Genomic DNA, 14,236 nt, shown 5'->3' on the forward strand with positions numbered 1-14,236 from the left:
ATCCACAGCCTGGGGGTGCTCAGGGGATGGATGGACAGATGGATGCATTCAAAGAGGTATCTACAAAGAGGCTTTGCAACAACCATATATAGACTGTGAGGATAGTTTTGTTTTATAACCGAAATTGAGGATAAAGTCCTCTTTGATACTTTGAAAAAGAAGGAATTCAGAAGTTCATGCAAACAAGACATGGCACGGCAGGACTAACATCTCTGCAGTGCAGCCTTGGATGAGTTAAAGCAGGACCAAAACACACGAGGGCTTGGGACCACCTGACTCTTTTCCTGGAAGCAAAATTTGAAACAAACCTGCATAACACTTGCATGGAAAAGATGAATAATAAAAACAAGGTCATAAAGAATCAGGAATTCATTCACAGACTTTTATTTTCCTGGATTTTAAGAACCATGTACTTTTACCAGATTCATTTATGAACCCACTCAGGAAACATACTTTGTGCCTGGGCTGGACAATGGGAATATGAAGTTGGAAAACAACCATTCTTGCCTTCAAGCAACTCATAGACTGGTGGAAGACACCATTACCACCATTACAGGGTGCTGGCTGTTGAGGTAGGGAAAGGTGCTGGTTGCCCAGGTGTCTCTCAGGAGCATATGGGGGTCAGGGAAGGCCACATTCCTCTACTGCAGAACTATTGCCATGGTTGGTTTCCCTCCTCCACCCCATTAGCAGGTAAGCTCTTGGAGGGAGAGGTCACATCGTATTTCTTTAATCTGTTTTATCACCAATGCATAGGATATGAAAGAATAACAACATTTTGGTGTTTGGTAACCATGTATTCTGTAGAAGAAAACTTGGGAATGACCATGTTTGGGTGATAAAATGTTCCATTTGCTCCTGGAGTGCTTGGGGCACTGAAATGCTATCCTGAGAATTGAAAAGATAGGAACTCTTGGGCTGGGAAAGGGCTGTCATTGTCCTATGTCCTCTGGCCCCTGAGGATCTTGCACCAGCTCTCCCATGAATCTGAGCTGTTCTGGGGTGGACTTACAGGGAAATCTGTGAGCTGCAAGAGAGACTTCCATTCTTCCCAGCAATTCCAGAACCTTGGAACTGAGGTTTTCTGGAAAAGAGCTGATGCTCACAGGAGAGAACAGTCCAGGAGGATCAAGGCACAGAAAATCAAGGCCTGAAGGCCCTACCTTGGGAATGCAGCCAGGAGAGGGACTTAGCATCAAGCCTTGCACATTCAAGGAGCTTTTAAAATCAACTGGCCCAACCTCCTCTATTTAGAGATGTGATGTACTGGCTACATCAATGCTTAGTTATCTATATGCTGGGTTGCAATCCCTGATATTTTCTTTCTCCTCACCTTAGTTTATTTGAGCCTTAGATACCAGAAACCACACAGCACAGAGTTGGAGGATAACTTTCTTATTTTAGTTTTAATCCCAGAACATGAGCCTGACACAAGGAAGCATTGCTTACAACTTTGCCACCTAAAAACGTTCCTTCATAAAAAAAGCACACTTTAATATTAAAGTGACTTTGTCTACATCCTGGGACAATTTACACTAACTTACAATGACAATTTCCTGAAAGTGTTTCTAAGGATTGGGGGGTATGCCATTGCGAGGTATACATCAACCTTTAAAGGATAATTACTCTCGTTCGCCGGCTGGTGGCGCTTTAAAAATGAAAACTCTATACTATCAACACTGCCGATTAAACCCTGTCTCATTAATTCCCAATTCTTAGAAAGCAAACTCTAGAGCAGCTGTTTTCCAAGTGTGGTCCTCAGGTCAGCAGCACTGGCATAACCTGGGGACATGTCAACTATGCACATTCTCAGACTCCATCCCAAGCCTGCTGTGTTGGAACCTCTGGAAATGGGGTCTAGAGATTTGTGTTTTAACCCCACCCCCCGGTGATTCTGCTGCATGAAGTGTGAAAACTGCTGCTCCAGAGTTTAATGTTCAAAACAAAACAAAACCCAGGCACTCCAGGTTTCAACAATGGGCATTACTTGCATACAGCACAGAAGAACTTTCCACATCCGAACTGAGATGATTAGCGACAGAACAGCCGTATATTCCTTGTTATTTCTTTGTAGGTTTCTGTATCTGTATTTCCCCCATTCCATCCACAATGACTCTGTAGAACAGTTAGAAAGAGGATGCGCTTGTGTAACACACTGAAACTGTTCTAGAACCACAGCAACTCTCAGAGAATGAGACAGCAAAATGATTGACTTCGGGCTGGCAAGGATCCCAGATGATCTTGTCAAGCTTCCTGCCTATAAGCGGACAACTATATAGACTAGAGGAGGGTGGAAAAGTCCTTCGTCTTGGCTGAAACTCAGTGAAATGGTAGAGCTGGACAGTGCTTGGAGATCCAATCATCCTATCTCACTCTGCATGAGAACAGACTTTTCTGGATGGACTCAATGCTTAATCTACCACGTTTTAAAAAAGACAAACGAGCAAACCTTAATTTGCCAGATGTTAAGCCCTCATTTTCTGTCCCGATCCTTCTTAACAAAATGCAGGCGTGGACTTTTCATTTCAGGTTTTCACACTGGAAGTGAGTGGACCTTTAGTTACTGCTGCCCGACAATGGTTATTATCTCACTATCACGGTATGAAAAAGTCAGTGGAGGTTACAAAGCTCAAGCTGCATTATATTGGATTTTGATCATGCAGTTAAGCATCAGGACTACACTGTGTGAGTTCCTTATGGCTTCCCAATATTATACCTGCATGTAAATACCACTTGATATTCATAAACACCTGCATGTAAATACCACTTGGAGAATCAGAGTTGGTCAGGTGTATCCTCACAGGTGAGATAATTATTCAGGGAATGAGAAAGAGTACTTGTTCTGCTTTAATTTTAATTTTTTCTTAATGATTTGAAGTTGCTAATAGATTGTCTGGATCAGTGGTCCATATACTATTTTTTTCCCTGCCCCTTCGCTCTTTACAGATCTTAGCAATATGGACTGTTCTGACCACTAAATACTATATGTTTCTTCATGAACTGAACGGGGTCACTTCATTTCCTGTCGCTTCATGTTGCTCGCTCATCCTATGCTCCAGCCATAATGAACCTCTAACAGGTTCCAGGACATTCCATGATCTGTCATCACCCCGAGGTTTAGCATACATTGTTCTCTTTATTTGGAATGCCCTTCCCCACTGCAGGCAAACTCTGACTTACCCACTGAGTCCTGGAGCAAATGTAATTCCCTCGGTAAAGCTTTCCCCAATACTCCTAGAGTTATCTTCTGCCCCCTCTGGGCTCCTTCTTCTCTGGTTCATATATTTTAGAAGATATTTATAAAATATCTTTTTATTCCCACCAGACTGTGATCTTGTCAACAGCAGGGACCAAGTCTTATTCACAGTTGTGCATTTTCTATGCTTAACACAGTGCCTTGTATACAGCAAGTTTTCAAAAACATTCAATGACTAAATGCATGAATGATTAGAACAGAACAGAATAATGGTAGAGAATAAATGTACTAGGAAGATGCAAGCTCTCCTGCAACCCACAAATGAAATAATCAACAGTGGGCAGAAACCAAAACAGCTCAATTGCCCAGAACAAAAACAGGAATATGGCAGACCTAGCTATTACTAGGGCTACACTTGCACTGTCAAATCCCTATTAAGGAATAGTTAAGAACAAAAGTATAACTAATAACTCTACTTGACAAGTGTTTATACACTGAAATGTTTTCTTAAATTATTTCGTATGTACGTTTGTATGACTTAGCACTTCTCAGATGATTCCTTGGTTTTCTTGGCCTCAGTTTTACAGCACAGTGAGAAATCACTGAGATTAGAAATAGTCGAGCACATGTGAATCTTCCTGCCAGGCGGTGCCACCCAGTATCCAGCCTGGACCAGTCCGTGGACTGAAAGTTCTTTAAGGAATCTGATCTTGACCTTTGCTGCATAACCTTATTCTTAACTTGAAGTAACAGCAAGGCTGATTTTTTCACAGACATCATCCCTAGTGAATCCACCCACAGCCTTCCCTTCCTAGCTGAGATTTCTTACTCAGCTGGCGTCCAAACATACTCCACGCCCATGCTGTTTCCTCTTATTGGAGATAGGCTCTCAGAAACATAATTCCATTTCAGAATTACTTCAGTTGAAAAGATTTGTGAAATTCAGAAAAATATACCTAAAGGTGAGAACCTTTGTTGCATAAAGGAATTTAAACAAAAAATTACTTAGGTAAATTTGAGAAAAAAATGGAAATAAAAATAGATCTTCTAAAAATTCCCTTAAAACATTAAAAACAAAAACTCGTATTAGCCATAGAGGATTGTTTCAATATCAAATGGAATTGGGGCCAATTTTTATACAGTCAGGGGGCTCCATCCTTTCTTTCTCAATCGACACATCATCAAACGTGCCTCACAGTTTTACCCCTACCTATAAGCTGATGACTCCCAAAGTTGAATCTCCACTCCAGACCGCCCTTCAAATCCAAACCAACATATCCATCTTCCTACTAGACACCTCTATACAGATGTACAAGAGGTAAACTGAAGTTTAGTATGCCCCAACTGAATTCACCATCTTGCTCAGACTCATATTCCCCCCAAATAACACATCAACAAGAAAACACTATTTTGAATTTGGTGTCTCAGGTAAAGGTTTCACCCAGCTAATTTTCTCTCCCTCACTCCCTTCTCCCTGTTTCAAGTTGTTTTCCCATCCTGTCAATTTTACTTCCTAAATTTTAATTTTTGCGTTCTTGAGGCAAACATGGAATGAACAGCAACCTGATGAAATCATCAAAAATAAGAATAAGGAAATACAAGAAACAATAATGTAAAATAAGGTTCTATAGAGTCTATAGTGAGATCCGTATTCTTATTCTTGATATCTGTAATTAGTGTCTGTTTTTCTTCGTGGTCAGCGTGGTTAGGGTTATTCAACTTTATTATCTTTTAACAGATTCAGCTTTTGGTTTCATCGATTTTCTCATTGTTTTTCTGTTTACAGATTCATCGATTGCTGCTCTTCATTATTTCTTTCCTTCTACTTTGCTTTGGGTTTAATTTGCTCATTTTTCTAGTTTCATAAGATGGACCCTTAAGTTATTGATTTAAGACTGTCTTCTTTTCTAATGCAAACATTTAATGCTATAAATTTCCCTCTAAGCATTGCTTTAGATACATCCCACACATTTTAATATTGTATTTTTTCATTTTCATTACATAAATATTTAGGGCTTTGTGGGCCATACGGTCTGTGTTGCAACTACTCAGTTCTGACACTGTGGCATGAAAGCAGCCATAGATAATATGTAAATGAATGGCATTGCTGTGCTTCAATAAAATATTACTTTTTGTGCAATTTATAATTTGTATTTGAAAGCTGGATATTGTGTGTAGCACAGTTGGGACTGGGATAAATAGTATTTATGCCCAGAAGTGGATATACATCTTCATTTGCCAGGCCTTTAGTGAGGGGGGTTAAGTCAGCTCAATCAGTAGCTGAGCTAGGTTTGGCTTTTGTTTTTGCTAGGCTTACCTTCAGTGTACCATCAGCTTTAAATTCCTCTGGCATTATCTTGTGCTTTGGGGCGGGGGAGGGAGGGCTGGTTTTCTTAATTTCTGTGCCATCCTCAGCTTTAGGCATTCTCTTTGCACCTGCACCTCAGAGAATGTCTCTCTGTAACCTTGCTTCTCTCCAATGGTACACTGTTTTTGCTTGTTATTCAGTGCTCAGCAATCTGGTGGGTGTGTGTGTGGAGGGGGTGTTCCTCTGTTGTCCAGGTCCAGGCTCAATCTTTTTGTTTTTAATAAATTTATTTGTTTATTTTAGTTTTGGCTATGTTGGGTCTTTGCTGCGCACGGGCTTTAGTTTCGGCGAGCAGGGGCTACTCTTTGTTGCACCACGTGGGCTTCTCGCGGTGGCTTCTCTTGTTGCAGATCACTGGCTCTAGGCGCAAGGGTTAGAGTAGTAGTTGTGGCACGCGGGCTCAGGAGCTGTGGCTCACGGGCTCTAGAGCGCAGGCTCAGTAGCTGTGGCGCATGGGCTTAGTTGCTCTGCGGCATGTGGGATCTTCACGGACCAGGGCTCAAACCCATGTCCCTGCCTCATCAGGCAGATTCTTAAGCACTGCGCCACCAGGGAAGCCCACCAGCCTCAATCTTAAGCAAACCTCGTGTCCCTGGGTCTCAGTGGTGGGGCTCTCTCAGTGTGTCTGTCCCTCTCCTTGATGTAGATCTCTAATGGTTGGGCCCAGGATAATTTCCTGTTCTTCCTTCAGGTTAGAGGTTTGCTGTTGTTTTTCACTTCCCCTGTGATCTCAGCTTTCTGAAGGACTCACGAATATTTACGATTTTGTATATTATCTGGCTGCTTACTGTTAGGTTGGAAATACTTTTATCTAGCCATCTATAACCCACTCAGAAATTAGAAATGCTCCAATTTTCTTTATGCTCTAGTTGTAAATTACACCTTAAATTCTACACATTTGATTTCTTTAACAGATATAAGGCTATTCTGGTTTTCCCTTCGTGAGTCAGTTTGGCCAATTGTATTTTTCAAGGCACTGCTCCATTTTAGAACAATTATCGGTATAAGTTTTCCATAATATCTTCCTATCTTTTTAATGTTTGAGTAATAAATCTTTGAGTTTTAAATTGTAATACGTATTTCATTTACTTTTAATGTAAGGATTGATGTCACTTCATTTATAAGTTGACTATATTGCTATTTGCTTTTGGTTGGTCCCATATTTTCTTTGTTCCCTTACCCCTTATTTCCTTCTTTTGGATTAAGAAAGGGTATGCTTATTATTGCATTTTCTCCATTAGCATTTTAATGATAACTTTCTGTATTTTTAGAATAAAGATGCATTTTTGACTTCTTAGGGGATCTTTTTCTCCTAGTCAAACTTAAATTGATGTTTTCACCACTTCTAAAACACTGGAAGGTTTCAACAGTTTAATTCCGTTTACATCCTTCTGCTTTTTGTGCTATTGTTATATTTTACTTCTATATTGTATAAAATCACCTAATATAATTATTGTGACTTTATTTGTATAAAACCACCTAATATAATTAATACCCTTTTACAATTACCCACTTATTTACCCCTTCTGTATGCTTCATTCCTTCCTGCATTTCATGCTTCTCTAGGGAATCATTTTCCTTCAATGTGAAGAACTTTAAGTACTTTTTGTAGTATGTATCTGCTACTAAGAAATTCTTTGCTTTTTTTCCCTAACAACGTCTTTGTTTTACATTATTTTGGAAGGATATTTTCACTACATATAAAATGCTGGGATTCACTGGGTTTGAAATTTCCTTTTAGTACTTTAAAGTGTCATTGCATTAACTTCAGGCTTCCATAGTTTCTGGTGCAATACATTTCTAATTTTTCTTTTGTCAGTAATATGTAGTTTTTGCTCTTACAACTTTTAAGAATTTACTTGGTTCTCAGAAGTTTGACGACAGTTGCCAGACGTGGTTTTGTGTTTATTTTGGGGTTCATCGAGCTTCGTGACTCTGAAGCCTGATTCCTTCAACAATTTTGGAAGTTTCTTGACCATCACCTCTTTAAATATTTCCTGATTCTTCATAGGTCTCATAATGTTTTACTCTATGCCGAATGTCATGTATAAGAAAACCATAGAAACTAAAATCGATGTTATTTTGAACAGAAGACAGCTTGCTCTTTCCTATGTTATACAGATAGGATACGGGGCAGGTCACCTTGATCCAGTCAGGAACTGAGTGCAGCTGGCATTCAGCGGCACCTTCAGTTAGACATAGTCTTCCTCTAGTTACAAGTTTCTCAAGGACAAGACCTGTGATGTGTTTGTGGTAGAGCCTTCATTCTAGTGGGACTTTCTCCCCTAAGCACCTGCTCCCAAGTGAGACTGTGGTGTATATCTGTGGGCTCTTCTAGCCCAGTCCTCTAGCCCACCATGCCCCCTAATCACTCAGCAGACATCCCGCAAGGAAAACCAGCCACACATCAGGGGTATTTACAGATTCCAGTTGGTCACATTGGCCTACGTGTCAGGTGCTCCACTGGTTTCCCTTCCCCTAGGAGGGTCCCGCTGCTGATGCTACCCTAATCTTCAGCCTTGGCCTAGACCTGACAAATGCTCCCAGAGAAGTACACAGTTGGTCATCTCAGCTCATCTAGGAAGGGCACCCCTGTCTCTCTAATTTTAGTTCTTTGCTTCCATTAAAAAGAGATTTTTAAAAATTTACGTATTTTTTTAAGCTGTGTCAGTGGAAGTAATGGCTTTCTGCCATCTGCTATATCCTATCTGGTAGCAGAACTGAACAATTTTTACTGGCTACTAGAAAAATGTTAAGCTCCTCAGTCTGACAACCAAGACTTCACAATCTGATCTCAACCTACATTTTTAGAACTATACACCAATCTCTCAGATATTGAAATTCCCTGGTTCCCACCATGTTCACTGAACAACCCTAAATTATAGAAATCTGATGTATGAGTTCCTGGAAAGCAAGAACTTCTCTTTATTGATATTTTTATACTTAATGCCTAAGATTGTACCTTGAATATAGTGTACACATTCAGAACATAGAGAAAAGAACCTATTGAATTGACAAAGATCAAAAAAGCTGAGTCCAAATGAAGAGTTTAGGCTTAAAAAGGACTTTTTTGTCTTTCACACACTGAATAAATAGTCAATGCCTACTATGAGCTAGTAGGCATTGTAAAACGTTTCTGGAAATAGAATGCTGAGATAAGAATAGACATAGTTCCTGCCTTCATGGAACAATGAAACTAATCTAATGATAAATAACAGGCAGATGCTTTGAGAACTTACATAGGGGACTTTTACCTAGCCTGCAAACTGGATGAGTGTCAGTGAAGCCTTTTTAGAGTGATAACTGAGTTGAGAGCTATAGGTTGAATATGCATTAATCAGGGTAAAGAGGCAGGAAAAATTCCTCACAGGTAACATAGTATCTTGGAAAGCTCTGTGACAAGAGAAGCCTGGTACTTCCAAGAAATAAAAATGTCCTATGAGATGTAACCGTAAGAGTGCAAAGGGCATTACAGTGAAAACAAGTCAGAAAAGAAAGCAGGGAGAAAACAATGAAGGGATTTTGGTAAACATTAAATATAATGGGAAAATATAACAGCAGTTTTAGCAGGGAGGTGACAGGATTAGATCTGCATTTTAAAAAGGTCATATTGCTCAACATCACTAAGTATTTAGAGAAATGCAAATCAAAACTACAATGAGGTACCACCTCACGCCAGTCAGAATGGCCACCATTAAAAAGTCTATGGGGCTTCCCTGGTGGCGGAGTGGTTGGGAGTCCGCCTGCCGATGCAGGGGACACGGGTTCGTGGCCCGGTCTGGGAAGATCCCACATGCCACGGAGTGGCTGGACTAGTGAGCCATGGCCGCTGAGCCTGCGCGTCCAGAGCCTGTGCTCCGCAATGGGAGAGGCCACAACAGTGAGAGGCCCGCGTACCACAAAAATAAAAAAGTCTATGAATAAAAAATGCTGGAGAGGGTGTGCAGAAAAGGGAAGCCTCCTACACTGTTGATGGGAATGTAAGTTGGTGCAGCCCTATGGAAAACAGTGTGGCAGTTCCTCAGAAAACTAAAAGTAGAATTACCATATGATCCAGCAATCCCACTCATGGGCATATATCCAGACAAAACTCTAATTCAGAAAGATACATGCACCCCTATGTTCATAGCAGCACTATTCACAGTAGCCAAATCATGGAAACAACCTAAATGTCCATCGACAGATGAATGGATAAAGAAGATGTGGTACACATATACAATGGAATACTACTCAGCCATAAAAAAGAACAAAATAATGCCATTTGCAGCAATATGGATGCAACCAGAGATTATCATACTAAGTGAAATAACACAGAAAGAGAAAGACAAATACTATGTGGTATCATTTATATGTGGAATCTAAAATATGGCACAAATGAACCTATCTACAGGACAGAAACAGATTGACAGACATGGAGAACAGACTTGTGTTTGTCACGGGGGGTGGGGGATGGGGGAGGGATGGACTGGGAGTTCGGGATTAGCAGATGTAAACTTCTTTTCTTTTTTTAAAAATTTATTTTGGATGCACCAGTTCTTAGCTGCAGCATGCAGTCTTCCCAGTTGTGGCATGTGAACACTGAGCTGCGGCATCTACGCGGGATCTAGTTTCCCGATGAGGGATGGAACCCGGGCCCCCTGCCTTGGGAGCACAGAGTCCTACCCACTGGACTACCAGAGAAGTCCCAACAGATGTAAACTATTTCATATAGGATGGATAAACAACAAGGTCCTACTGTATAGCATGGGGAACTATAGTTAATATCCTGTCAATAAACCATAATGGAAAAGAATATTAAAAAAAAGAATGTATGTGTATAACTGAGTCACTTTGCTGTACAGCATTGCAAATCAACGATACTTCAATAAAAAAATAAAATAAAATAAAAAATAAATAGTACATAAAAAGGTCATCTTGGCTAAAGTTAGAAAACAGATCAGAGATGCAAAAGCTAGAGTAGATACAAACATAACCATTAGGAAGCTGCTGCATTCTTCTAGGTTCTGGTCACGACGGAAAGCAGATAAACACCAGAGATTTTAGCAGGTTAAGAAAAACAATCAATAGAACTTTTTATATATCCCCTTTCCTTCTCATTTTTCTCATTTAACTTAATTCACATCATTATGTTTCCCTCAAGTTGTGACTCAACTAGTCTCTTGCTTCGTAGACTGGTTCAACTAAATCAACTAAATGGTTTAAAGAGTTAAAAACAAAAACACCTTATTAAAATCAGAAGAGTGGGACTGGGATTGACATATACACACTAATATGTATAAAATGGATAACTAATAAGAATCTTCTGTATAAAACATAAATTAAAAAAATTCAAAAATTCAAAAAACAAAAACAAAAAAACCCAGAAGAGTGGGGAGAAAAATAGGTAAAGCAAACAGTTTCTTGATATTTACTTAAATGTTGTTATTCCTTCCATTTTACCACTATATGCTCAAAATTATTCCTTGGGCTTCAGACTCTGAGGTGGAAGAACACTGCCATACAGAGGATATTTTCCCAAACATTCAGCTGTGGGACAAGGCACGTCAGAATTTTCATAAATCCTTGTGGTTCCATGTGGGCAATGATGTCGCCTATGCAAACATAAATAACTTATCATAGTTTAACTCACATGAGCAATTGTATATACACATTGCAGAGAAAACGATGTTCTGAGATAGATGGTTGTTTTGACTGATATAGTGAAAGACACAGACATTTGAAAAGATTTAGTTACATAGTATGAAAAAAAAAGATTCAAACAGCAAGATGAAAAAGTAACAGATGCAGGTCAAAATTTCCCTGAAGGGGTCTCTTGACAATCTTGACCCTCCTAAAGAGAGGCAATGTATTGAAATATTAATGAGTTTCTTCTCCTTGTTTTTTTCCCCTCCTTTATTTCAAGCAGGTAGTCAGGTCCCTGATATTTCCTTCTTGCAGGACTTTTGGAAGGGCCGAGGATAAAAGCTGCCTGAAGTCAACACGTTCTCTTGTCTTTTTATTTATTTTTTTTTTATTTTTTATTTTTTTGCTGGTATGCGGACCTCTCACTGTTGTGGCTTCTCTCGTTGTGAGTACAGGCTCCGGACGCACAGGCTCATGGGCCCAGCCGCTCCGAGGCATGTGGGATCTTCCCGGACCGGGGAATGAACCGTGTCCCCTGCATCGGCAGGCGGATTCTCAACCACTGCGCCACCAGGAAAGCCCTCTCCTGTCTTTATAAAAACAATTCATGAAGAGATGAAATCAGATGTCCTTCTGGAAATGAGGTCCTAAGAGGAAACAGATGGTCCTGGACTGCAAAAGAGGGAAGAGGGGACGATTCCCCAGAGAGAGGAAGGAGGTAGAAGATGAGGGGGAGGGAGTTCTTAGAAGAGCGGGGGTCTTTGCCTCATTCTAACAGTGTTCCAGGAGGTGGCCAGATATCAAGAGTTGGCTAGGTGGAACCCTAGTGGCTCTCAGCTTTGCCAAGATTCTTGTACATCAAACATAAACTTCAGGGCTTCCCTGGTGGCGCAGTGGTTGAGAGTCTGCCTGCCGATGCAGGGGACAAGGGTTCGTGCCCCGGTCCGGGAAGATTCCACATGCCTCGGAGTGGCTAGGCCCTTGAGCCATGGCTGCTGAGTCTTCGCGTCCGGAGCCTGTGCTCCACAACAGGAGAGGCCACAGCAGTGACAGGACTGTGTACCGCAAAAAGAAAAACATAAACTTCAAAGCAGCAGTGGCACCACTCTTGAAGGGATTATGCGAACTTCAGCAAGAGACATTTCAGTGGGAAGCATTACCAATGTTTAAAGCCCAGAGAAGATTCCTCTTGCATTGGCAATGCCTCTGCTCCCTGGATGTAAAATTTTACTGCTTGGAGGAAAGGTAGCCTCCAACATAATGAAGACTGAAATTTCCTGACAGCTGGATGGGAAAGGAACTTAGGTTGGATAGAAATTAATTTAAAGATTAGAAAAACAATCAATTTTCTTGCACATCAGGGTTTTCAGATATGAATCAAATCCTCAAAGGTTGACTTATCTTTTAATCTACATCCAATTAGTAATTAAAAACAACATTTATCATGAAACTACGGGGAAACTGCTTTCCATCACCATGTGAAGTGTTTTTCCTTTGGAGGGGATTACAGTATGACAGGATTGACATATTCATACTATTTATTTAGCAAATAGTCGTCTAATCCCTGGGTCAGCAAGGAAGCTGAGAAAGGAGATGACTGCTTACAGGTTAGGCAGGACTCACTGACCAATTCTGGGTTTCAGGAGACTACCTACTACCTTTTCAGTCCGTCAGATCCCAAAGGAAAGCACTTTGGATGGGACTGGGAACGGGAATATGGTCAGGCCGGGATGGAAAACTAGGAACAGAAGAAAGTGTAACATGGGTCGAAAACTCACAGGCTTGCACACCGTTCTACTCTCCTTCCGTTTCCTTTTATTTATTTTTTAAAAATTGTGTGGGCATAGGGGCTTCCCTGGTGGCGCAGTGGTTGAGAATCTGCCTGCCAATGCAGGGGACACGGGTTCGAGCCCTGGTCTCGGAGGATCCCACATGCCGCGGGCCAACTAGGCCCGTGAGCCACAACTGAGCCTGCGCGTCTAGAGCCCGTGCTCCGCAACGAGAGGCCGCGATAGTGAGAGGCCCACGCACCGCGATGAAGAGTGGCCCCCGCTTGCCGGCTACTAGAGAAAGCCCTCTCACAGAAACTAAGACCCAACACAGACAAAAATAAATAAAGTTTAAAAAAAAATTTTGTGGTCATACACTCTCCCCGTCGGATCAGGTCTCCACACTTGGCAGCCTGACATCCAGCCGCTGCTACACAGGTGTATATCATCTGCCTGGCGCCATAGCATTCCAGTTTGCGCCCCTGGATAGGAGCCGACAAAGCAGAACTGCCTAACCCGCGGTAGCTGGCGGGTGCGCAGCGAGCATCTGCGGACCCGGGGATAAGTGGGACGTCGCTGGGCCCGCATCCTCCACCTTTGCAGGTCGGCTACTCTGAGGGCTCCGTTCCCCGAGACCCCAGCTCGCTTCCAAGCCCCGGAGGTCGCCACACCAGCCCTTTCTTACCCGCAGGAACAAATGTGACACACACACCAGGTCGTCATGCTCCTGGCTCCCGGGGTCAGCTCCACAGCTCCTCCGCACCCGCAGCTTCTGCAACTCCACCGCGCCGGCCTCAGTCCAGGCAACCGGCGGGGCTAGGCTATCGGACGAACCGTCTACTTTCGGAGGCGCCAGACGCGCGGGAGTGTGAAAGGTCGTGCGTCCTCAGCCCCGCCCCCGGCGCGCGGGCGTATGGTGGTCACGGAGGTCTGGACGCCTGCGACGCGCATCGTGTGGCCGGGCGCCTAGATCCGAGACGGGTTGGGTGGGCGGCGGCAGCCGGTAAGTGCGGTCCCGCAAGCGTCCGGTCGTCCTCTTCCGCCAACTCCAGGCAGTGGCGGTCCTGGGTCGCCGCAGCGGCAGGGCGGGGACGGGGCTAGGGGCCAGCCCAGGCTGGGAGCGTTTGCCGTCCGAGCGTAGTGTCAGGGCCGGGCCGGCCGTTTCTCAGTGCGGACCCGGGATCCTCAAAGAAAAAGGGAGTGAGGATAAAGGGAATGTAGAGTTGAGGGTTTGTTTTTTCTTTGTTTCCCCAGTGTGGAAAGGAATGGAAGACGTTCAGT

At 42.5% G+C, this 14,236-nt stretch overlaps 1 protein-coding gene across 5 annotated transcripts in view; it reads right to left on the minus strand.

The window, feature by feature from the left end:
* LOC131765356 (stabilizer of axonemal microtubules 2-like) overlaps positions 1-14,236 on the minus strand; it is a 115,800-nt gene that overhangs the window by 39,905 nt on the left and 61,659 nt on the right. The window contains exon 7 of one of the 5 annotated variants that reach the window (XR_010835485.1): positions 1,988-2,115. The exons of 3 other annotated variants lie outside the window; for them this stretch is intronic. The gene's annotated coding sequence lies outside the window, so the exon portion shown is untranslated. Of the gene's footprint in view, positions 1-1,987; positions 2,116-13,935; positions 14,140-14,236 lie in introns of those variants that run through there. One more of the 5 variants, XR_010835488.1, reaches the window with a different exon arrangement.

The sequence above is a fragment of the Kogia breviceps genome, chromosome 11 (assembly GCF_026419965.1).
Source record: "Kogia breviceps isolate mKogBre1 chromosome 11, mKogBre1 haplotype 1, whole genome shotgun sequence".
In the NCBI taxonomy this organism is placed as follows: Eukaryota; Metazoa; Chordata; class Mammalia; order Artiodactyla; family Physeteridae; genus Kogia; species Kogia breviceps.